Source organism: Lissotriton vulgaris, chromosome 8, assembly GCF_964263255.1.
Source record: "Lissotriton vulgaris chromosome 8, aLisVul1.2, whole genome shotgun sequence".
Taxonomy (NCBI): Eukaryota; Metazoa; Chordata; class Amphibia; order Caudata; family Salamandridae; genus Lissotriton; species Lissotriton vulgaris.
The window spans coordinates 970,130,748-970,149,710 of record NC_141696.1 but is presented as its reverse complement, the minus strand read 5'-3'; the positions used below and the strand labels follow the sequence as shown (position 1 = coordinate 970,149,710).

General features: G+C 48.4%; 1 long non-coding RNA gene across 1 annotated transcript in view; it reads right to left on the bottom strand.

The window, feature by feature from the left end:
* Window positions 1–650: 650 nt before the first annotated feature.
* Window positions 651–18,963, bottom strand: part of LOC147698193 (uncharacterized) — a 104,570-nt gene continuing 86,257 nt past the window's right edge. The window contains exon 3 of the long non-coding RNA XR_015299326.1: window positions 651–774. This is a non-coding gene — a long non-coding RNA (uncharacterized LOC147698193). The remainder of the gene's footprint in view (window positions 775–18,963) is intronic.

Below are 18,963 nucleotides of genomic sequence, written 5' to 3'. Positions count from 1 at the left end.
CAGAAAGTTTAAATGGGCCACTATGATTAATTGTATTGTACTGTGGTGTTGACTGGGGAGAATATATATACTAGAGTCCGACTGAGTCCGGGGAGGGAGGGAGGGAGAATTCTTTGATTTATTATTTTGATACTGTAAGGTAGCAGATGACAAATACTGATTATGTGATTGGTACAGCTATGAAAATCAATAAAATGTTAAAAAATAAATTGGAAGCAACGTGCTGTATCGGCAACAAAGAAAACAAAGGTATACAGAAGTAAGAGTGCAACAATGTGCAGCGAATTACAGTAAAAAAGAAGCACAGGCGACATCCTTAAAAAAATATATATATATTTATTGCAAACCAAAGACTTTAATTCTTCCCAATGTGTCATCCAAAATATTTTAAAACTGGAATATAAATATGCTTTTGCTGTAAATATAGAAAACCTTTGACCATGATTTACAATTCAACGATATCACTTTATGTTAAGAAAATAAATATTAAAAAAATTAAAAACCTTTACATTTTGGTTTCATTTCATCCTTGTATTTATTATATTTTTTTTACTTGAGAAAACGGTGGTCTTTCAGTAGGTACACCGACTGGAACACATTTATTGTGCACACAAATTGTAAATAAACCATAATGAAAAGTGAATTTGAATGGACTGCTTTTTAGCTGTTGGTTACAGCGTCAGAGACAATATCAATTAACAACGGACCACTCTGCAAGGCAGGGTTCAGGCTATGACTTTACTGCACTATTGGAAAAGAGACAAGACCTCGCACCTGCACAAAGAAATGAAAAGAAAAACGCCCATGAATACAAATCGTAAAAAAATAAATTGCTTGTATGAAGTGATACTGTCAAAATCATGTGAACATACAGTAGCATACCATAATCGTTTGCAAAGTTAAAAAACACAAAACAATTAGCACCTGCAAATGAAACCAGTGCTCATCCAGCTGTCTGCCACTTTTGTGTTATCTGCATTATAGGTTGTTGCCATTGAAAAATGCATGCTCAAATTAAAATGGTTCTCTCACCAGACCACCATAAGAACTTCTACTTAAAGAGGAGGTATTCACTTGGGTCTATGTTCATCATCCGCATAGTTAAAACAGAATGGTCAACAACATTGTTTATTGTGGAACAGCTGAAGTTGTTGGGAAAGAGTTATGGTTAAGAGGAGGCAAAAACGAAGCATCGAGGACAAAGGTGGAGGGAACGTTTAGGGCACTGAATATGATGCATGAGATAAGGTAAAGGGGTAGCTTGTGGACAAGTGGAGGAGGAGCACTTGATTCGTCAAACATGGAAGACTTTTATGGGGGCTCTTTTCACTGTGCCAAAGCTGAGAGAAAATGTGTGCGCAGATGAAACTTGTGGAAGCATCCAGCACATGACAAGGAAGTTGCAGGTGGCCCAAGTATTGGAAAGGAACTGTATAAGGCACAGGTCAATGTTTCCAGAGGAGTGTACCCCTGACTTGCTTTAGAAAAGGTTGAGAGCATTTGACATGGGTTCAGTATGTGGCGAGAACTGAAAGGAATCTGATCACTTCAGACAAGTGAAAAGATTGAATGTGACTGTTCTGTTCCTGGGAGTGACAGGATGCAAAGATCCAGAAAAAGGACTGGTGAAGTTAAGGTACATTAAATGATTCAAAGGTAGAGCAGGTGAGAGCCCACTAAGCGAGATGGAGGTCAAGGCGCTTGAAACAGCGAGGAGCAGGGCAGATGTTCAGAAGAGGCAATGAAACACATGCAGAAATTGAAATGACCCTCCTCGATGGTTTACAAACCATTGTGACAACACATTTACTCAAATTCATTTAACCTAAGCAAAACGAATGCTGCTTTTCAATGAATGCCTGTAGACACCATTAAATGACTACCAAGAGTTAAAGGTTGAGGCTTTATACATAGGAATTTGATGCAAAAGTAAAGAAAATGTGAGAGGGTGGTAACCATGAGAATCGAATTCTTTAGTCCTGAAACTTAAATAGGAAACATGCAGGCCTAAATGGAATTTACAACATAACAAAAGACCAAAAACTGTCCAATTTTGAGTGCATGTGTTGTAGAATAGATTTCAATATCGGAGTCAATCAACAAAATTTAGCATGAGTTATGGTAGCACCTCGTGGTCTAGAGCTACCAAAAACAATGCAGGTTCTCTGATGCAGAAGGAAAGCCTTGTTTTTGTGTGCATCAAATGTATCCAATTGCTGAAGGACTTCAAGCATTTGTACTGAATTTATCTAAATAGTTTTACACAAAGCTAACAGCTTATTTCTTTTCCAGTTTTGGTATATTGCACAAATATCACATGAAAACGTAAGGATCCATAAGTTCAAAGTGATGAGATGGGGAAAGATCTACTATCAATCATCAGTCCTGCTCATTTGGACAGCTGAACTGCTTTCATTTGTATTTTAAAACAGTGTCTGAGTGCCTTTATTTATCCATAAATTGACATGACTTGATATTTTTCATGTAGGATAGACCCGTCAAAAATGAACTCCAATGTATCTGAAACAAATATCAGTCGAACTGCTCTTTACGAAGAGAACCATTTACACCAGTTATGTTTCAGAGGTAGACCTCTGAGATTAAACAGGACTGTACTTTGAGAGGGAAAACCGACACTAATTGAGGTATGAGATCTGCAGCAGAATTAAGTTTCAACGAGATGTAGTATGACCAGGGTTTATGTCTTTTAAGCATTCATCAGGGTTTTCCAAATTAATTTCTAGTCATCGATCAGTAGCATGAATTACGAGTTAGAACTTTAGAAAAGGCATGACGAGTAGCACATGGGTATCACTAGTAAAAGGGTATTGTATAAAGACATGACTTTACATCACTTTTGTCTTACCTAGTCACTCCGGCAGTACAAAAGGGGTTGAAAACATGTGCGGCCCCTTCTTAAAACAACACTTGGAGAAGACTCAAAGTTAGTGGCCACTGAAAGTAGTATGTGTAGTTTCCCCATTTGCTTGGGTTTTGGATCCATTTAAATGAGGGAATGCTCGGCCATACAACAGACACATGGGCAAAAAGGCTCCGGAAAGAAGCACCAACTTGATTCCACACAGGAAATGGCTCGTCACAGCCCGTTAAGGCGGCTCCATGGGAACACACGGGTTACTTGCCCCAAGTGTGGTGCTTGAGTCAGTTTGCCTCTTTATGTCCCGGTACAGTCTTACCATCAGTCCTGAAAACTGAACATTGAGTACATCCCTTGAGCACTTGACTCTCATGGTAGAGGGACGAGCAGTCTAAGGTTTACTCAGGGGAAGTGGTGTGGGATTAGACACTCGGTAGCACACAATAGAGCTTTTAATAAATCCATTTTCCAAAAAAGTTCTTTCATATATACACACAACTCAATACTACACAAAAAAGGCACAGCAATATGGGACTACTATAAACATACAGAGGCAGTGATCGAGTTAATAGCTTAGCTATATTCTGTGGCCATTACATTAGTTTCCAGTGCCCAATATTTTGCCTTCAGTGCACTAATGGCAAAACTGGAAGGGCCAGCTGTCCCCCAATTTCTCTCTAAGCCTCAGACAGAATGTCACCTCAGGATTCCTACACTGGTTTCTTTAGTTAACAAAGTCAGCCACCGGTTGCATTGCGAATCAAGCCCAGCCTCTCCTGAGGTACATCTGCTGTTGGGAGACTGGTCAAAACTCAAACAAATGCACCACCCAAATGAACGGAAAGCCAACACTATTAGCCCTTGATATTGATGAAGACTGCAATTCTGGATCCCCCGGGGTCTCAGTCAGAGTGAGGAGGGAGTTCATTGGTCACAACATGCATTTGCAAAAACCGGCATAGCTGTGGAACAAAGCGGGTAAAACAATGGTAGTTGTTAAGGTCAAAGAATTGCACAATGCATCACAGAGCTATGAGGGACGCTCAGGAACATGGATGGCCCTCTTAGTATAAGGGCTCACCACTACAGATGTTGGGTAACGCAGTCCACACTGGCAATCCCTCAGATTCTCCACACCAGGCAGAAGAGCAGACGTAACCTCGAGGCACAGCTGGAGGCAGCAGGGGACATGCACACTACAGGCAGGGAGAAGGAGCTTACCAAGTCTCTTGTAGCACTGCTCTCCCCCTAGGCACCACATTGCTGATATCACTCGTTTTTTTAAGTCCTCTTCTTTGAGCAGCCCCTGCACCACCGAGCTTCCGCTGGGCTCTCCTCTGGACAATCTCCACCTACGAGGCAACCTCAAGTGAGAATCTCTCCACAAGGCCTGTTCCACATCCAAGGCAGATGCTCAACTCTTGCAGAACGATGCAGACTTACGAACTGATGTCCAGTCACCTGGCAGGGAAGCTAGCTAACAGCGACACCAGCTCTAGATGTCAGTCATTTATCTAATGTGGTGCTTGGTGTGATCTAGCAATGGTCACTGGAGCACTAGAATTTCCGTCATCTTTTTATATCTTATTTCTAGACAGGGTTTGTGAAATCTACATTCAAAATCGTTATCTCTATGTGTTAGCACAAAAGAGGGAATGGGGCTGTAACCTGCTCAGAGAGACCGAAAACACAGGCACTACATGAAGGGAAGTCTTCAAACACAATATTCATCAGCCTTGAGGGTGCAGCACCTCTTGGGGGAATAAAAAAAAAAAGAAGTGGCAAGAGATCAGACCCCTCATATCTCAACAATCTGCTGTCTTCTGTCCCCTACATCACCTATCAAACTAAAGGGGTTAAAACCTGAAAAAAGCAGACTAGGTCATGACAAAAGGCTATTTATTCCTGCACCAGTCCGCTGTCGCCAGGCCTCTCACACCCTAGAGTCTAACTCAATGCAATACACATCGCTGGTCTGGCAGCCTACCTCCATTTGGTACATCATCTCTACCGTGGTGATCTTTAAAATGGATTCCACTATGGACACAATCATTCATTATGTTGATGCTCCTGAAACATCCTGCTATGCACCTACACCACATACATGCTGAATACACAAACAATGGGTGCAGTGAAGGAAACTGCTGTTAAGTCTGAACAGATCATTTCCATACATGAGGCCAGCGAGCCACTCGTCCTCAACAAGCTACATGAAAACTGGCCCTGCAGCTCCTAGCTCAATGCTGTTGCTAGCACGGCTAATGGAGTGCAATCCTTAAAAGCTGACAGAAGCCATGCTCACTATGGCTCTATCTCTTTGGACTGCAATACCAATGAAAGAAAAATATAGCAGACCTCAGTGCAGAGGTATGATAGTTGTGCACTTTTAGACCAAAAGTTGATCACAAATACAGGAAACCTCTGCTGTAGATACTTCAGGGGTGGTGTGCGAGTTCGCAAAATCATGCAGAGGCCCCTTCCCATCCCAACAGCTCACAAAATAGGGTGCCCTGCCAGAGAGAAGAAATAGTCCTAGGAGCGGTCATGGATGGGGAGTGTGGTTATTTCAGACTTCCATCCTCTTAGATAAGGGGCAAGAGCTCACTAGTCCCAAGCCAAATGGCAGAGCGCTGGGGTCGCTGCTTTAACACCAACAATGCCAGTAGGAATAGGCTGTTGGGGTCTGTCCACAAGCACCTAGCGCTACACCCTCTAAAAGAGAACAAGGCCAACATTAGGGTAGTTGTTTTGATTGGACTCACCATTATGAGGGCGTCAGGCTCCCTTAGAGGCTGGTACAGTCACCTGCAGAGAAACTGTGACAGCTGTGTGTTTACATTCACTGAGGAAAATACCCTTCGAATTAGTGAAGCAAAAACTACGGACTCGATAGCAAGTCCTGGTTTGAGCAATTAGAAAACAAAATCTTCAGACAACTTCTAATCTATAAGGTAAATTGTGGAAAATGGATTCTCGAAAAAATAGATTTTCAAGGACGACAAATGGTTTAGGTTAGTTACTTTAGGTCTACTTTGATCAGGAGGAAAAAGGAAGATCATAGGAAGTCAAAGAAGGACTAAGTGAAAAAGATTTTTTTTAAAAGGTGTTTGGAAGGAGGCGATGTCAAAGCAGGGTTTAGGGGGGGGGGGAGGAGGGGGGGGGGGGGGGAGTGCAGAGGTGAAAAAAAAGGAAGAGCCAGAAGCATAGTACAAGGGAAAGCGAACTCCAAAGTGTTTCGGATTATAATGCATAAGAGACAAGTAGGTGAAAGAGAAAAGAGCGGATTCGGCCTATAAAGAATAAAATACAAACATAGAAATAAGGCATATGTCAATGCATTTACATTAGGGAGTGAACTGGACAAACGATGCACTTTAGCTTGTCAATAAAAAAGGCCAGTCTAGGAATTTAGCAGGCCAAACTTATCAGAATTACAGAAAACCTTTAAGAGCTATTTAAGACCTTTTCTGACCACTCATGCCTTTGCACTAGCCCCAAATCTGCGGTTACAGCATCCACCAGAAACAGTGTTCCCGAAGGTTAAGTAACTAGGTCTTCTGATGGGTACTTTTAACCACGCATTCTCACCTTTAGGATATGTACCAAAGCAGTACCTTCCAATCTGGAGTGTCTGTGGAGTGGACTCGGACCAAAATATCTTGCAGAACCGAGCAAGGAAAATGTCCTTCCCTGCCAACGTGGCTATCAAGGCAGTACTGCTTAGTGACCGTGTGCGCTGACCCTTAAGCCTCAAATAACTAAGAAAGGCACTCTGTGCCAACACAGTGATAGCAGCCTTAGGCCTGGTTGAATGGGCCTTCAGATCTTTTGGAGGCTGCCTTTTGACCGATAAGTAACAAGTCTAAATGCAGAAGGCAATCCACCTCTTTAGAGTCCTTTTTTGCACGACCATCCTTTTTTCACCCCAGAGAAAGCTGATCGTCCCTCTTGTCCCCCCTCCCCCGAGTTTTATATAGCGCAAACTTGACCTGAAGGTATCGGGTATCAGAGCACTTTACATGAGCACCAGTTGAGTTACATAAGAACACAATCATTTTTGTTAGGCGCGGGGAGATTAAGTGATTTGCCCAGAATCACAGGATGTTGAGCGTCTTTGCTGAAACTTTAACCCCGGTTCCCCAGATTTGAGGTCGATGCCCCTAGCCCTTAGGCCACATCCTCTCCCCATCTTGTCCTTGATATGATCGATGTAAAAGCTGAAAGCTCTTTTGGGGGTCCAATTAATATAGCATTTTCTATATTATGGAAGGATGAGACGAGGCAAAAAACACTGGGAGCGTAATGGATTGCCCAACATAGAAAGGAGCCACATCTTCAGCAAGGTGGTCACCTGAGTCATGCCCTGGTTTGCCAGGATGAAAAGGTAGGATAGGGAGGTTGTAAGGTAGAGCCTAGATTAAGTAATTGCAATGAGGAAGACTGCATTTAAGGTCAAAGATGTAATAAACAGCCAGGCATCAGCTCAAAGGAAGTACAAATGAGAAAAGCCATGACTTTTGGTCCGAAAAAATACAAAATGCAGTAAGACTTCACAAATAGCCTTTACTGCTGCCAACTGCAAGGCCTTACTGGGCCAAAGACAAACCAGAAAACGCCTACAAGTCAGACTTGCATAAGGTCTCTTTTGAAGACTCCACACCAGGCCACAAATTTGTCCCAGCTCCCACTATTAGGTGGAGTTCATAGCTGGACGCCTGCCAGTAAGGATGACATCTACCTCCTCAGGTTGTAGATCAATGCAGTCAAACTGCATCCGCTCAATGTCCATGAATGGAAGTGTAGACTGCGCAGGTTCGAGTGCTGAACTCTGCCCAGCTTCTGCGGCAGAAGATCCTCCCAAAGTGGCAACCTGTTTCAGGGGACAGAAACTCACACCCAAAACCTCCAGGTATCATGCTTTCCTAGCCCAATCCAGAATCAATAGGATGACCTGGGCCCGGTTGTTCCTGATCTTCAGAACTCAGGCAGGAGAAGCAATGGTGAGAAGCCATAAAGCAGTGCTGGCTTTCATTCCAGTGGGAATGCATCTCCTAAAGAGAGATTTTGCAGGAACTCGAATACAAAAGTTTTGACAATGCCTCCTTTCAATGGTGGCAAAAGATCTAGTCAGGGTTCCCCAGATGGTTCAGGATCAGGGATAAGCATTGATGTTCCAAACAATCAACTCCGGAGGTGCAGAATCTTTTAGCACAGGAACCCACAATGCCCTGCTTGTTGCAGTACCACATGATGGTGGTGTTGACTGTGAGAACCCGTGCTAGCATTCCCTTAATAGACAGCCATTAGGCCTACTGTGGCAAATAGCCTACATCTTATACTGACTGACATTGAGCCAGACCTCTGCTGGAAACCAGAGTTCTCTGATCTCCACCTCCTCCAGATTACCTCCCCCAACCCACCAGTGACCCTTCTGTTACCACCATCCACTCTGGGGCTGGAAAGGAGAGGAGAGTGGTCTGCGCTGGTCCAATTGAGTTAAGAAGCCTCCACGGCAGATCATACATGGTTACCTCCGAAAGGTATCAGACAGGTTGCCTTGGTGCCGGGCATACTGAGACTATAGAATCCACTGCAGAGCCCACATGCCATCTGGTTTGACTGACAAGGAGGATGCAGGTAGCTAGGAGGCCAAGAAGCCTCAGAACGGCGCTAACCTAGATCTAGGGCCGAGGCCGAAACATCAGGATCTTAGCTCAAAGGTGCTGGACTCGTTGCGACAGACGGAAGGGCCTGAGCTGAACCATATCCTTGAGCATGAAACCCAGTGAAAACAGAGGTTTACTGTTGCCTGGAGGTGGTCTACGACTTAAGACATCAAGATAAGAGAACACTAATATCTATGACCTTAAAAGATGCGTTGCTACCACCACTATCACTTCTGTGAACACCCAAGGAGCAATGATCAGGACAGAGGGGAGCATGGCAAACTGAAAATGCTCCTGCCCTATCTTGAACCGGAGATAATGTCTGCAGGACTGGTATATAAACATATGCATCCTGCAGGTCCAAGGCCACCATCCAGTTGCACAGATCCAGGCAGACAGAACCGGTTTCAGTGTGAGCATTTAAAATGTGTCCTTCTCTAGGAAGGTATTCATAGGGTGAAGATTCCAGATTAACCTAAGCACTCCATTCTTCTGCATTAGGCAAAAACACAAGTAACAGCCTGTCCCCTTTTCAGTATCCATAACCCTCCTGATGGCTCCTTTCCAAGCTAAGTTTGTATGTCCTGCATTAGAATGGAGTGGTCCACCTCAGAGTCTGGTGTGAGTCTGGCGTGGGAGGGATGTGGGCTAGGGTAGAAAGAAAGGGTGGGGCATAGCCATGCTTAATAAACTGAAGGACCTATCAGTAGGATGTGATGGAGTGCCATCCTGGGAGAAAATAGATTTTACAACTGAAATGACGGCTGGATGCTGTTAAAGGCAAGCTAAATTGGCTTTGAAGCTACAGCCACAGGGAAATGGGAACACTGATATTCCGCATGACCTGCTCACTGCCTGCCAAATCCACGTCCTCTGCCTCGAAAGGAGTGGGGTAACTGCAGAGGTGTCTGAGGAGAATGGCACTGCCTGTACACCAACCCCCTGGAGTAGCCTCAGAATTTCCTAAACTGGTGAAGAAGCTGTCTATCTGGGGTTGAAAGACCCAAAGAGCATGCAGTAGCCCTACTCTCCTCAAAGCGTTCCCGGGTCGAATCAGCTTTGTCAGTGAACAGACGTGAGTCAACGAAAGGCATATCTATAAGGAAGGCGTGTACATCCAGAGTAACCTGTGGATCACATCCCCACATGGAGACGGAACACTTCACTGTTGCCAACCACCCATCCCAGATAATCAGTAGTATCAAGGCCTGCCTGAATCACATTTAACCACATCCTGACCATTATAAAAGGTATGAGTCAAGGCAGTAATAACCTACATTTTTTTCGGGATGGTCATCAAAATCTCACTGGGAATGTAATCAGAGGGAGTGTATTCATCATCCCAATAGACATACCAATTTACCTGATTATCAGTGCTAGGCTGGCTGAGGAGAACATTAGTTTCTCGAAAGCCTCAATCCTCTTCAACTTCCTCTAAGGAGGAGTTGTACGGAACAAATTGGGATTCACCTTGCTAGTGGAAACCTGAACCACTAGACTCTTCGGAATAGTATACTGTGTAAGGTAAGCAGGGTCACCAGGAGCGGGCCTGTGGGTGCCAGGTTACATGCCATTTTACCAGTGGACACGAACATGGTTTTCACTAAATGTCAATTAAGGTATCAGTAAGGGCTTTACTGAACAAATACAAGGAGTCCGATATCATTGGCCCAGGTTGGAAAACCTCAGTAAAGACATTTGTCCAGGATATCAGCTGCTCACTTAATTAGCAAAATGAAACACTCTCATCCATTGGGGGTAGAAGAGGCAACATTAACCCTGTCTAAAGGTAAGTATCAAACCTAAAATGGCCTCCTGTAAGTCCATGTCCCCATGAAGATGTGGGGTAGTTGGGGGAGGGGGGGGGGGGCTTGATGTGAGTGATGGTGGGGGGGGTGAATCAACCCATCAATGTCATCGCAGATTGGTAGCAAGCTCTGTTCACACCAAAAAGACCATGGAACCTCTGAGGGTGCCTCTGCTGTAGTGAAAGCAAAGATAAAACCCAGGCTTATGGGAACCAGGCGTGCTATAGTGGATTCGGAGAGTGCCATCGCTTGGGGTCAAGCTGAAGACGGTTCAGAGTCAGAGAGGAATCCAGTACAGACTCCGATATCTGTCGTCGTCGATGCATGGGGACCCAAAGTGGATCTCAGAGCCAGGTGGAAGTTTGCAACGGAGTTGGTGCTGAACCTGTGAGGGCCCAAGTAATTCAGAATGCTCCAAGAAAGGATCCAATGGTGGGCAAGCCAGAGAGAGCTAGAAGAGAGCCAAAGATATGCATCATGGCCTTCTTATAGACCTGGACCGGCTGTGGCACAGCCAATGGTCAGGGGTATTCGGGGTGCATCGGGATAAACTGTGGAATTAACTCCCTGATCATAGGTACAGAGCACCTTTACACTCTTGTGACTCTTGTTTTCAGTGGTGGGATGGGGTAGAGATCTGCTTTGTCTTCTTACACTTCTGCTTGGACTTCAATTACCTGAAGACTTCAGCTACAAATACAACTTTCCGCTGGGGCAGCCTGGGGCAAACAGTGGATCCACGTCCGAAACTTGGAGTGGCTTACGCAAAGCCAGTGACTTATTTCTTTGGCGACAAACAGCTTTGCTGTCCCAAATTGCCTTCAGATGCATGATGGCACACTCATGTTATGACTGAGTCGTGCCCTGAGCCCAAGCACTAAAGACACCTTGTGAAGGTCTGTGACCAACGCACAAGCTACTTACCTTCGGTAATGATATATCTGTAAGAAACAGTAGTTAGTATTAGATTCCTTACCTTAGAATATTCCCAGGCGTCAGACTGGATTCTGAAAATTTTGCGTAGCAGTACACCTGCACGTCGGTAGGTGCCGTCTGCGGCTCCGCATCCGTCATCGGCGCCAGGATGACGTCGCCGGAGTACTTAGACGCTGCCCTCGCGCGCGGACGTCCGTTCTTATACACAGCTTTTCCGCGCCAGAAAAGCAGAGCCATGATAAAAACCAACACTGGTGCCATGAAACTAGGGCCCTGAAAGGGGATGACCTTAACCATAGATATCGGTTCGCAGAACGGGGAGGATGGGTGAGGAGGTAAGGAATCTAATACTAACTATAGTTTCTTACAGATATATCGTTACCGAAGGTAAATAACTTGTGCATCTGAAAGAAACAGGTTAGTATTAGATTCCTTACCTTAGAATAGATTCCGCAGCAATACCAACCCTGGTGGTGGGTCTGCGAACCAATGATCACACCAGAAAGTCCTGGAGAATGGAACGGCCGAATAAGCCACCTCTCCGGACTTGGCTGTCCAGGGAGGCCCACGTAGCTGCCTGACAGATGTCCTGCAAGGGGACTTCCCGACCCAGGGTAGTAGTAGCCGCTGTGGCCCTAGTGGAATGGGCACGTAGCCACGCAGGAGGCTCCTTTTTAGACAGAGAATAACAAGCCTTGATGCACAAGACGACCCATCGGGAAATGGTCGGTTGTGCACCGCCCGTCCCTTCTTAGCGCCCACGTAACCAAAAAAGAGATTGTCATCCACCCGGAACTGGCGTGTGTGATCCAGATAGTATGAGCGCACGTTTTGGGTCCAGACGGTGGAGCCTCTCTTCCTCTTTCGAGGGATGCGGAGGCGGAAAGAAGGGGGGCAAGGTGATGGACTGCCCGATGTGGAAGGCTGTGACTACCTTGGGCAGGAAAGAGGGTCGCGTCCCAACACAACTTTATCCGGATGGACAGAAAGGAAAGGAGGTTGTGAAGAAAGAGCCTGGAGCTCACTCCCTCTCCTGGCAGAAGTGATGGCAACCAGGAATGCAGTCTTAAGAGTAAGGAGACGAAGAGGACCGTTATGAAGTGGCTCGAAGTAAACGCACATCAGATAAGTCAGAACAAGGTTCAAGTCCCACTGAGGCATCACAAACAGGACAGGGGGAAACATATGAGTGATGCCCTTCAAGAAACTATTTACAACTGGGGACTTGAACAAAGAGGGCGGATCAGGGAGCCTTAAGAAGGCGGAAATGGTAGAGAGGTAGCCATTGATAGTGCCCAGAGCAGAGCCCTGCTGGGCAAGAGAAAGAAGAAAGAGGAGAACCTCAGAGATGGGGGCAGAGAGTGGATCCACAGTCTTTCCTGTGCACCATGCCACAAATGTGTTCCACCTGCAGGCGTATACCGATTTTGTGGAGGGACGCCTGGCTGCCAGAATCACATCACAGACTTCAGGAGGCAAATCAAATGGCCTCAACTGTCGCCGCTCAATCTCCACGCATGGAGGTGGAGGCTGGACAGGTTCGGGTGGAGGACCGTCCCCTGCTGCTGCGACAGAAGGTCCTCCTGAAGAGGCAGATGAATCGGGGGAATCAACTGGCATGCTGAGTAGCTCGGGATACCAGTATCTTCGTTCCCAGTCCAAAGCCATAAGGATGACTTGGGCCCGGTCGTGCCTGATCTTCTTCAGCACTCTGGGCAGAAGTGGTATAGGCGGAAAGGCGTACAACAGACCGCAACTCCACTCGCGACGAAAAGAGTCTCCAAGCGAGTGTCGCCTTGGAAACACGAAGTACTGATGACATTGCACGTTCTATTCTGTGGCGAAGAAATGCGTTACTTACCTGTAACAGCAGTTATCCAGTATTGGTGTCTTTCATAGATTCACATGCCTGAATCATTCCCCGTCGCCGAGACGGGAGCCTCCGGTACATAAAAAGTAATGTCCTAAGGACATACATAGAGAACATAGGCCGAAGGGCCTCCCCTTTGGGGCCTTTCCACGTCCTTATGTAAAAAGGACCGAACTCTCATCGTTCGCCAATCAGCTCCGACCTCCCTCTAGAACCTTCCCGGGAGGAGCCTCCGTCCCTCAGATTTTCGTACGCACCCAGCTAGGGTGTCGCAATATAGACATAGAGGTACGTGAGTCCTTACCGGGGAGGCGGGAGGGTTGCATGTGAATCTATGAAAGACACCAATACTGGATAACTGCTGTTACAGGTAAGTAACGCATTTCTTATCCAGTATTTGGGTGTCTTTCATAGATTCACATGCCTGAATCAGAGTAGCCAGCAGTTATACATGCATAGTGGTAAAGCACATTCTCACATCCAGCAGGTCTGCAGGAATTACAGACAATATGAGAGAAAACATGGCAATATACAGTCATGCATACAGTAGAAAACCATGAAGAATGTGCATACCTGGATGGCGGGACGAAGTAAGGCTTGTCCCACTGCAGCATCCTTCTGCAGTTCGATGTCCAGGCAGTAATGCCTGGAAAAGGTGTGCGGGGACTTCCAGGTCGCCGCTCGGCAAATGTCTAAGACCGTCACTCCAGCGAAGAGCGCCGCCGATGCGGACATCGCCCTGGTGGAGTGGGCAGCCACCCGGTCCGTTAAAGGCCGTCCGGCCTGATCATGGCAAAACGCAATCGCTGACGAAATCCAGCGGGAGATGCTCTGTTTTGTAAGGGGCAAACCCATTCGTGGGTTGCTGTAGGCTACAAACAGTTGAGAAGACTTTCTGATATCTTTGGTTCTGTCCAAGTAGAATTTGAGACATCGTTTGAGGTCCAAGGAATGCAGCGCCCTTTCTGCCGCTGTGGAAGGGTTCGCAAAAAAGGACTTGAGGACAATTGGTTCGTTCAGGTGAAAGTCTGAAGGCACTTTTGGTATGAATTTTGGGTTGGGCCTGAGCACCACTCGGTCGTGTCTGAATTGGAGATACGGTTCCTGAATGGACAGTGCCTGAAGTTCGCTGACTCTCCTGGCTGACGTCAGGGCGAGCAGGAGTGCCGTTTTCCAGGAGAGATGTTTGAGAGAGGCCCGGTGGATGGGCTCGAACGGGTGCTTCATGAGTTGGTTGAGCACCAAGTTCAACTGCCAGGTTGGAGGGACTTTCCGAGGCCTCGGAAAGGATCTGTAGAGTCCCTTTAGAAATTGTTTTATCAGCCGACTGGACCACAGTGAAGGCCCTGATGAGGTCCTGGTGAATCTAGAAATCGCAGCCAAATGAACCTTAATGGAGGTGTGAGCCAGTCCCGATTGAGCCAGGTGGAGGAGGTACGGTAGCAGCTGCACTGGGGTAATCCGTAGAGGATGTAAGCCCTGGTCCGAACACCACAAGTAGAACCTTTTCCACTTGAGCGAGTAGGTCTTATTCGTACTGCCCGCCCTCGCCTTGGCCAGAACGGCCCTGCAGTCCTGCGGGATCTCTAGGTCTCCGAACTCTCGGTGCTCAGGAGCCAGGCCGATAATTTGAGCGAGCGGAGGTTCGGGTGGTGTACCTGGCCTCCGGACATCGTTAAGAGGTTCGGGTGTTGTCGCAGGTGAATCGGGGGCCTGATGGAGAGGCGAAGCAGATCCGAGAACCAGTGTTGTCTCGGCCAATACGGAGCAATCAGGATCATGGTGCACGGCTCTGTCTTCATTTTCCGGAGGAGCCTTGGTATCATCGGGAACGGAGGAAAAGCGTACGCAAACACGCTGAACCAGCCGATGGAAAAAGCATTTCCCAACGACCCCTGTTGGGGATGCCAGCTTGCGTAGCTTGGGCATTTGGCGTTCCCCGCTGTCGCGAAGAGATCGATCTTCGGGGCTCCCCATTGCGAGAAGATGTGGGCCACAGTGTCGTCGTTCAGCTCCCATTCGTGGGAGAGAGAGGTCTGCCTGCTGAGGGCGTCCGCGATGGTATTGTCCTTCCCGGGATATATTCCGCCTTGAGTGATATTCCGTGCAACACCAGCCAGTTCCAGATTTTCTGCGATTCTCGTGAGAGAGAAAGAGATCGCGTTCCCCCTTGTTTGTTCAGGTAGTGCATCGTCGTGGTGTTGTCTGTTTTGACGAGCACCGGGGAAGTTCTGATTCGTGGCAAGAACGCTTGCAGAGCCAGAGACACTGCCCTCAGCTCCAAGAGGTTGATATGTAGTAGTTTCTCTTGGGCCTCCCATTTGCCGCTGACGCGAAGGTCTAATAGAACAGCGCCCCAGCCTTCCAGGGAGGCATCTGTCGTGATAACCAGAGGGGCCGGCGGCAGGAGGAACTGCAAGCCGGCTGTCAGGTGTTTCCGCCTTCTCCACCACAAAAGGGCCTTTGTGATGGCCGGTGTGATCCTGATAATGTCCTCGAACGAGCCGGAACTCTGTTTCCATTGCCTCGCCAGAGCTTCCTGCAGGGGACGCATGCGGAGCCTGCAGTGCGGTATGAGGAGAATGCAGGAGGACAACATCCCGAGCAGGGAGGTGAATGTCCTGACTTTGATGCGAGATTTCGTGGCCACCGCCGTGGCCAGAGACAGTATCTTGTCGGTCCTCTCCTCCGAGGGGAAGGCCTTTGCGCACTCCGTGTCCAAGGTAGCCCCTAGGAAAGTAATCCTCGTTGATGGAGTAGTGCAGGATTTTTTGAGGTTGATCGTCAGACCCAGCTGCTGAAAAAGTGCGGTGCAGGCGTTGGAGGAAGAGGTCGCGCCTCCTGGAGAAGGTGCCTTTACCAGCCAGTCGTCCAGGTAGGGGAATACCTGGTGACCTCTTTGCCGCAGGAAGGCTGCCACCGGTGCCAAGCACTTCGTGAAGATACGTGGCGCGGACTTGAGGCCGAATGGCAAGACCTTGAACTGATAATGCCTGCCTGCTACCTCGAACCGCAGGAACCTCCTGTGCCTTGTGAGGATGGGAATGTGGTAGTAGGCGTCCTGTAAGTCCAGGGAGGTCATGGAATCTCCCCTTTCCAGCGCTCCCAGGATCTCTTGGATCGTTACCATCCGGAAGGATTGACTCCGAAGGAAGGCGTTGAGCGCCCGGAGGTCCAAGATTGGTCTCCACTTGTCTCCCTTTTGTTTTACCAGGAAGAAGTGGGAATAAAATCCCGTCCCCTTCTGGGACGCCGGGACCCTTTCGATGGCCCCTTTTACCAACATGGCGGAGACTTCTTTGAGAAGGAGGTGCAGGTGTTTGTGAGCACGCTTCAGTGGAGGTGTATTGGGAGGGGTGTTGATGAATTCGAGGGAATGTCCAAATTGAATTATCTGTAGTACCCACCGATCCGTAGTGATTTTTCGCCAATTGGGGAGGAAGTGGGTTAGTTTTCCTCCAATTTGAAAGGATTGAGACGGTGGTGGGACTGGCTGGAGTAAATGGTCACTGGCGGCCGCCAGTGCCCTTCTTGGCGGGTTTGCCTCTGAAGGAGGACCTCCCATAGGACGACTGTCGGTTCTGCTGCTTGTGCTGGGGCTGATTCCTGTTGCGGTAGGAGTAGGATGACCTGTTTTGGTAGGAACCTCTGTAGGAGTATTGACCCCTGGAGCGGCCACCCCGAAAGGACTGGTTCCGGGACTGTAGGGAGCCCAGCGCCCTTGCCGTGTCGGTATCCTTCTTAATGGCCTGTAGTGCTTCGTCGATCTTTTCCCCAAAAAGAAACTGACCATCGAATGGCATGTCTAGCACCTTCGATTGGACCTCCTGTCGGAAAGACGTTGCCTTGAGCCAGCCTTGGCGGCGGAGCACTGCGGCCCCGGCCAACTGACGGAATCCAGTCATGGCTGCGTCGATGGCGCAGTCGATGATCTCCGCAGCCGAGTTTTGTCCTTCTGCTAGGAGAGCTTTAACCTCGTCCTGGACCATGTCTGGCAGGTCTTGCAGGTAGGGGGCAATGTCTTCCCATAGTTGGCGGTTGTAGCGCCCTAGCAGGGCGATGGAATTCGCCACCTTGATGGTCATGGCGGACGTGGTAGAGAACCGTTTGCCTATGGTGTCCAGTTTTCTGCCTTCCTTGTCCGGGGGGGCGGACAGTGGTGAGGATGGGTTGCGGGATTGTTTTTGGGCCGCCTGAGTCACCACTGAATCCGGTTTGGGGTGGCCGGTAAGGCAGGCTGGCGCCGTAAGCGGGGCCTTATATTTTTTGTCCAGGCGCGGAACCACCGCAGGCACCGAGGCAGGTGTAAGCATCAACTTCTTGCCTTGCTCCCACAGAAAGTCTATAACTGGAATAGACTTGGCCGATTTCTGGCTGTGCTCCTTGAAGTCATGGAGGAAGCATTCTGTTTCCGTGGATTCCACCGCCATGTGAAACCTCTTAGCCGCCCTGTCCACTAGCTTATGGAAACCCCCAACGTCCGTCGCTTCTGTTTGGCGCGGTTGTGGGGATGCCGGGGTTGACGAATGCTGGGATGACGCAGCATCGGCCTCCTCGTCTCGCTGGTCCGAGTCGACGTCTTGTACTTCACCTTCCTCCAAGTCCGCCTCCTCATCCTCGTCCTCAGAGGATTCCTCTACCTGAGGCTGGGGCCGAGCACGAGGCTGGGGTTGGTTCCGAGGCCGGCCCTGGAGAGCGGAAGGACGCGAGGCAGACGGTGGCGCCTGGGTGACCGGTACCTGGGCTCCGCTGTTGGCATCCGGGAATCGTTGCTTATAGTCCTGCACTAGGCAGCGCAAGTCGTTGACCAGAGATACGGGCAAACAGATCATCGGGTGTTGTCCGTGCGGACACTTGTGTGTACGGAATGTTCATGATACGTGACTTCCTCCTGGTCCTCGTGAAGGTCCGAGAAAGAGGTGGCCGGATCGGGCTGGTTTTCCTCCTCGGAATCCTCACTTTGTAGAGTTACCTGCGGGGGGGAATGGCTCCACCCTGCTGGGAGACGTCGATCCCGGGGTGATCTGTGCCCCGGATTTGTCCTGAGCGGGCGGCAACCCCTTCGTCGTAGGGGGAACCGAGGAAGGTGGAATCGAGTGGATGGAGACCTCGACCAATCTGGATTCCTTCCAAGATGGCGCCGGAGTCCCTTCCGACGACGTGCCTGTAGATGGCGCAGCCTTGTGCTCCCCAGGCAGTGTCTGGTTTCATTGAAACCTCCCTACTCCAATCCACTATCTCCTGTCTGGGGTGGTTTGACACCGCCCTGTGACAGGAAACTCTTTGTCCAGGCCTCCTCTGCCGGGTTTCGGTCAGCAGCAGGAGGTCAGACCCGTGTCTGTGGCAGGGGCATCCATTTTGTGGATCTGAGGCTCATTTTAAATCAACCGCGTTTCAGTAAAGTAACATGTCTTCTCCCTCTAGAAGGGTGGAATGCTATCCCCGTCGCCAGAACTGGCGAGGGGATAGTATTCCAATTCGTATGACACCTTACACGACATGTTTTGATAAAGCCAAACCAAAGTTGCTATATAACCGCGAGGATTATAATGCGCTTAAGAGTATATGGTATGGCATTATCCCGGATCAGCTTAGGGAGTTGTTCCCGACAGCTGCAGACAGGCTCAGCTCACGCCAGAGCACCATCTCACATAAAACCACGCACTCTGCCTCCAGGATTGATGAGGCCTTCCATAGGAGTGGCTTACAGGCTATATATGTGTCCAGATATAGGTTTAGATATAGGTATACTATATCTAAGCAAGGGGTGATTACACCCACTTGCCCCAGCTGAGTGATCAGCCA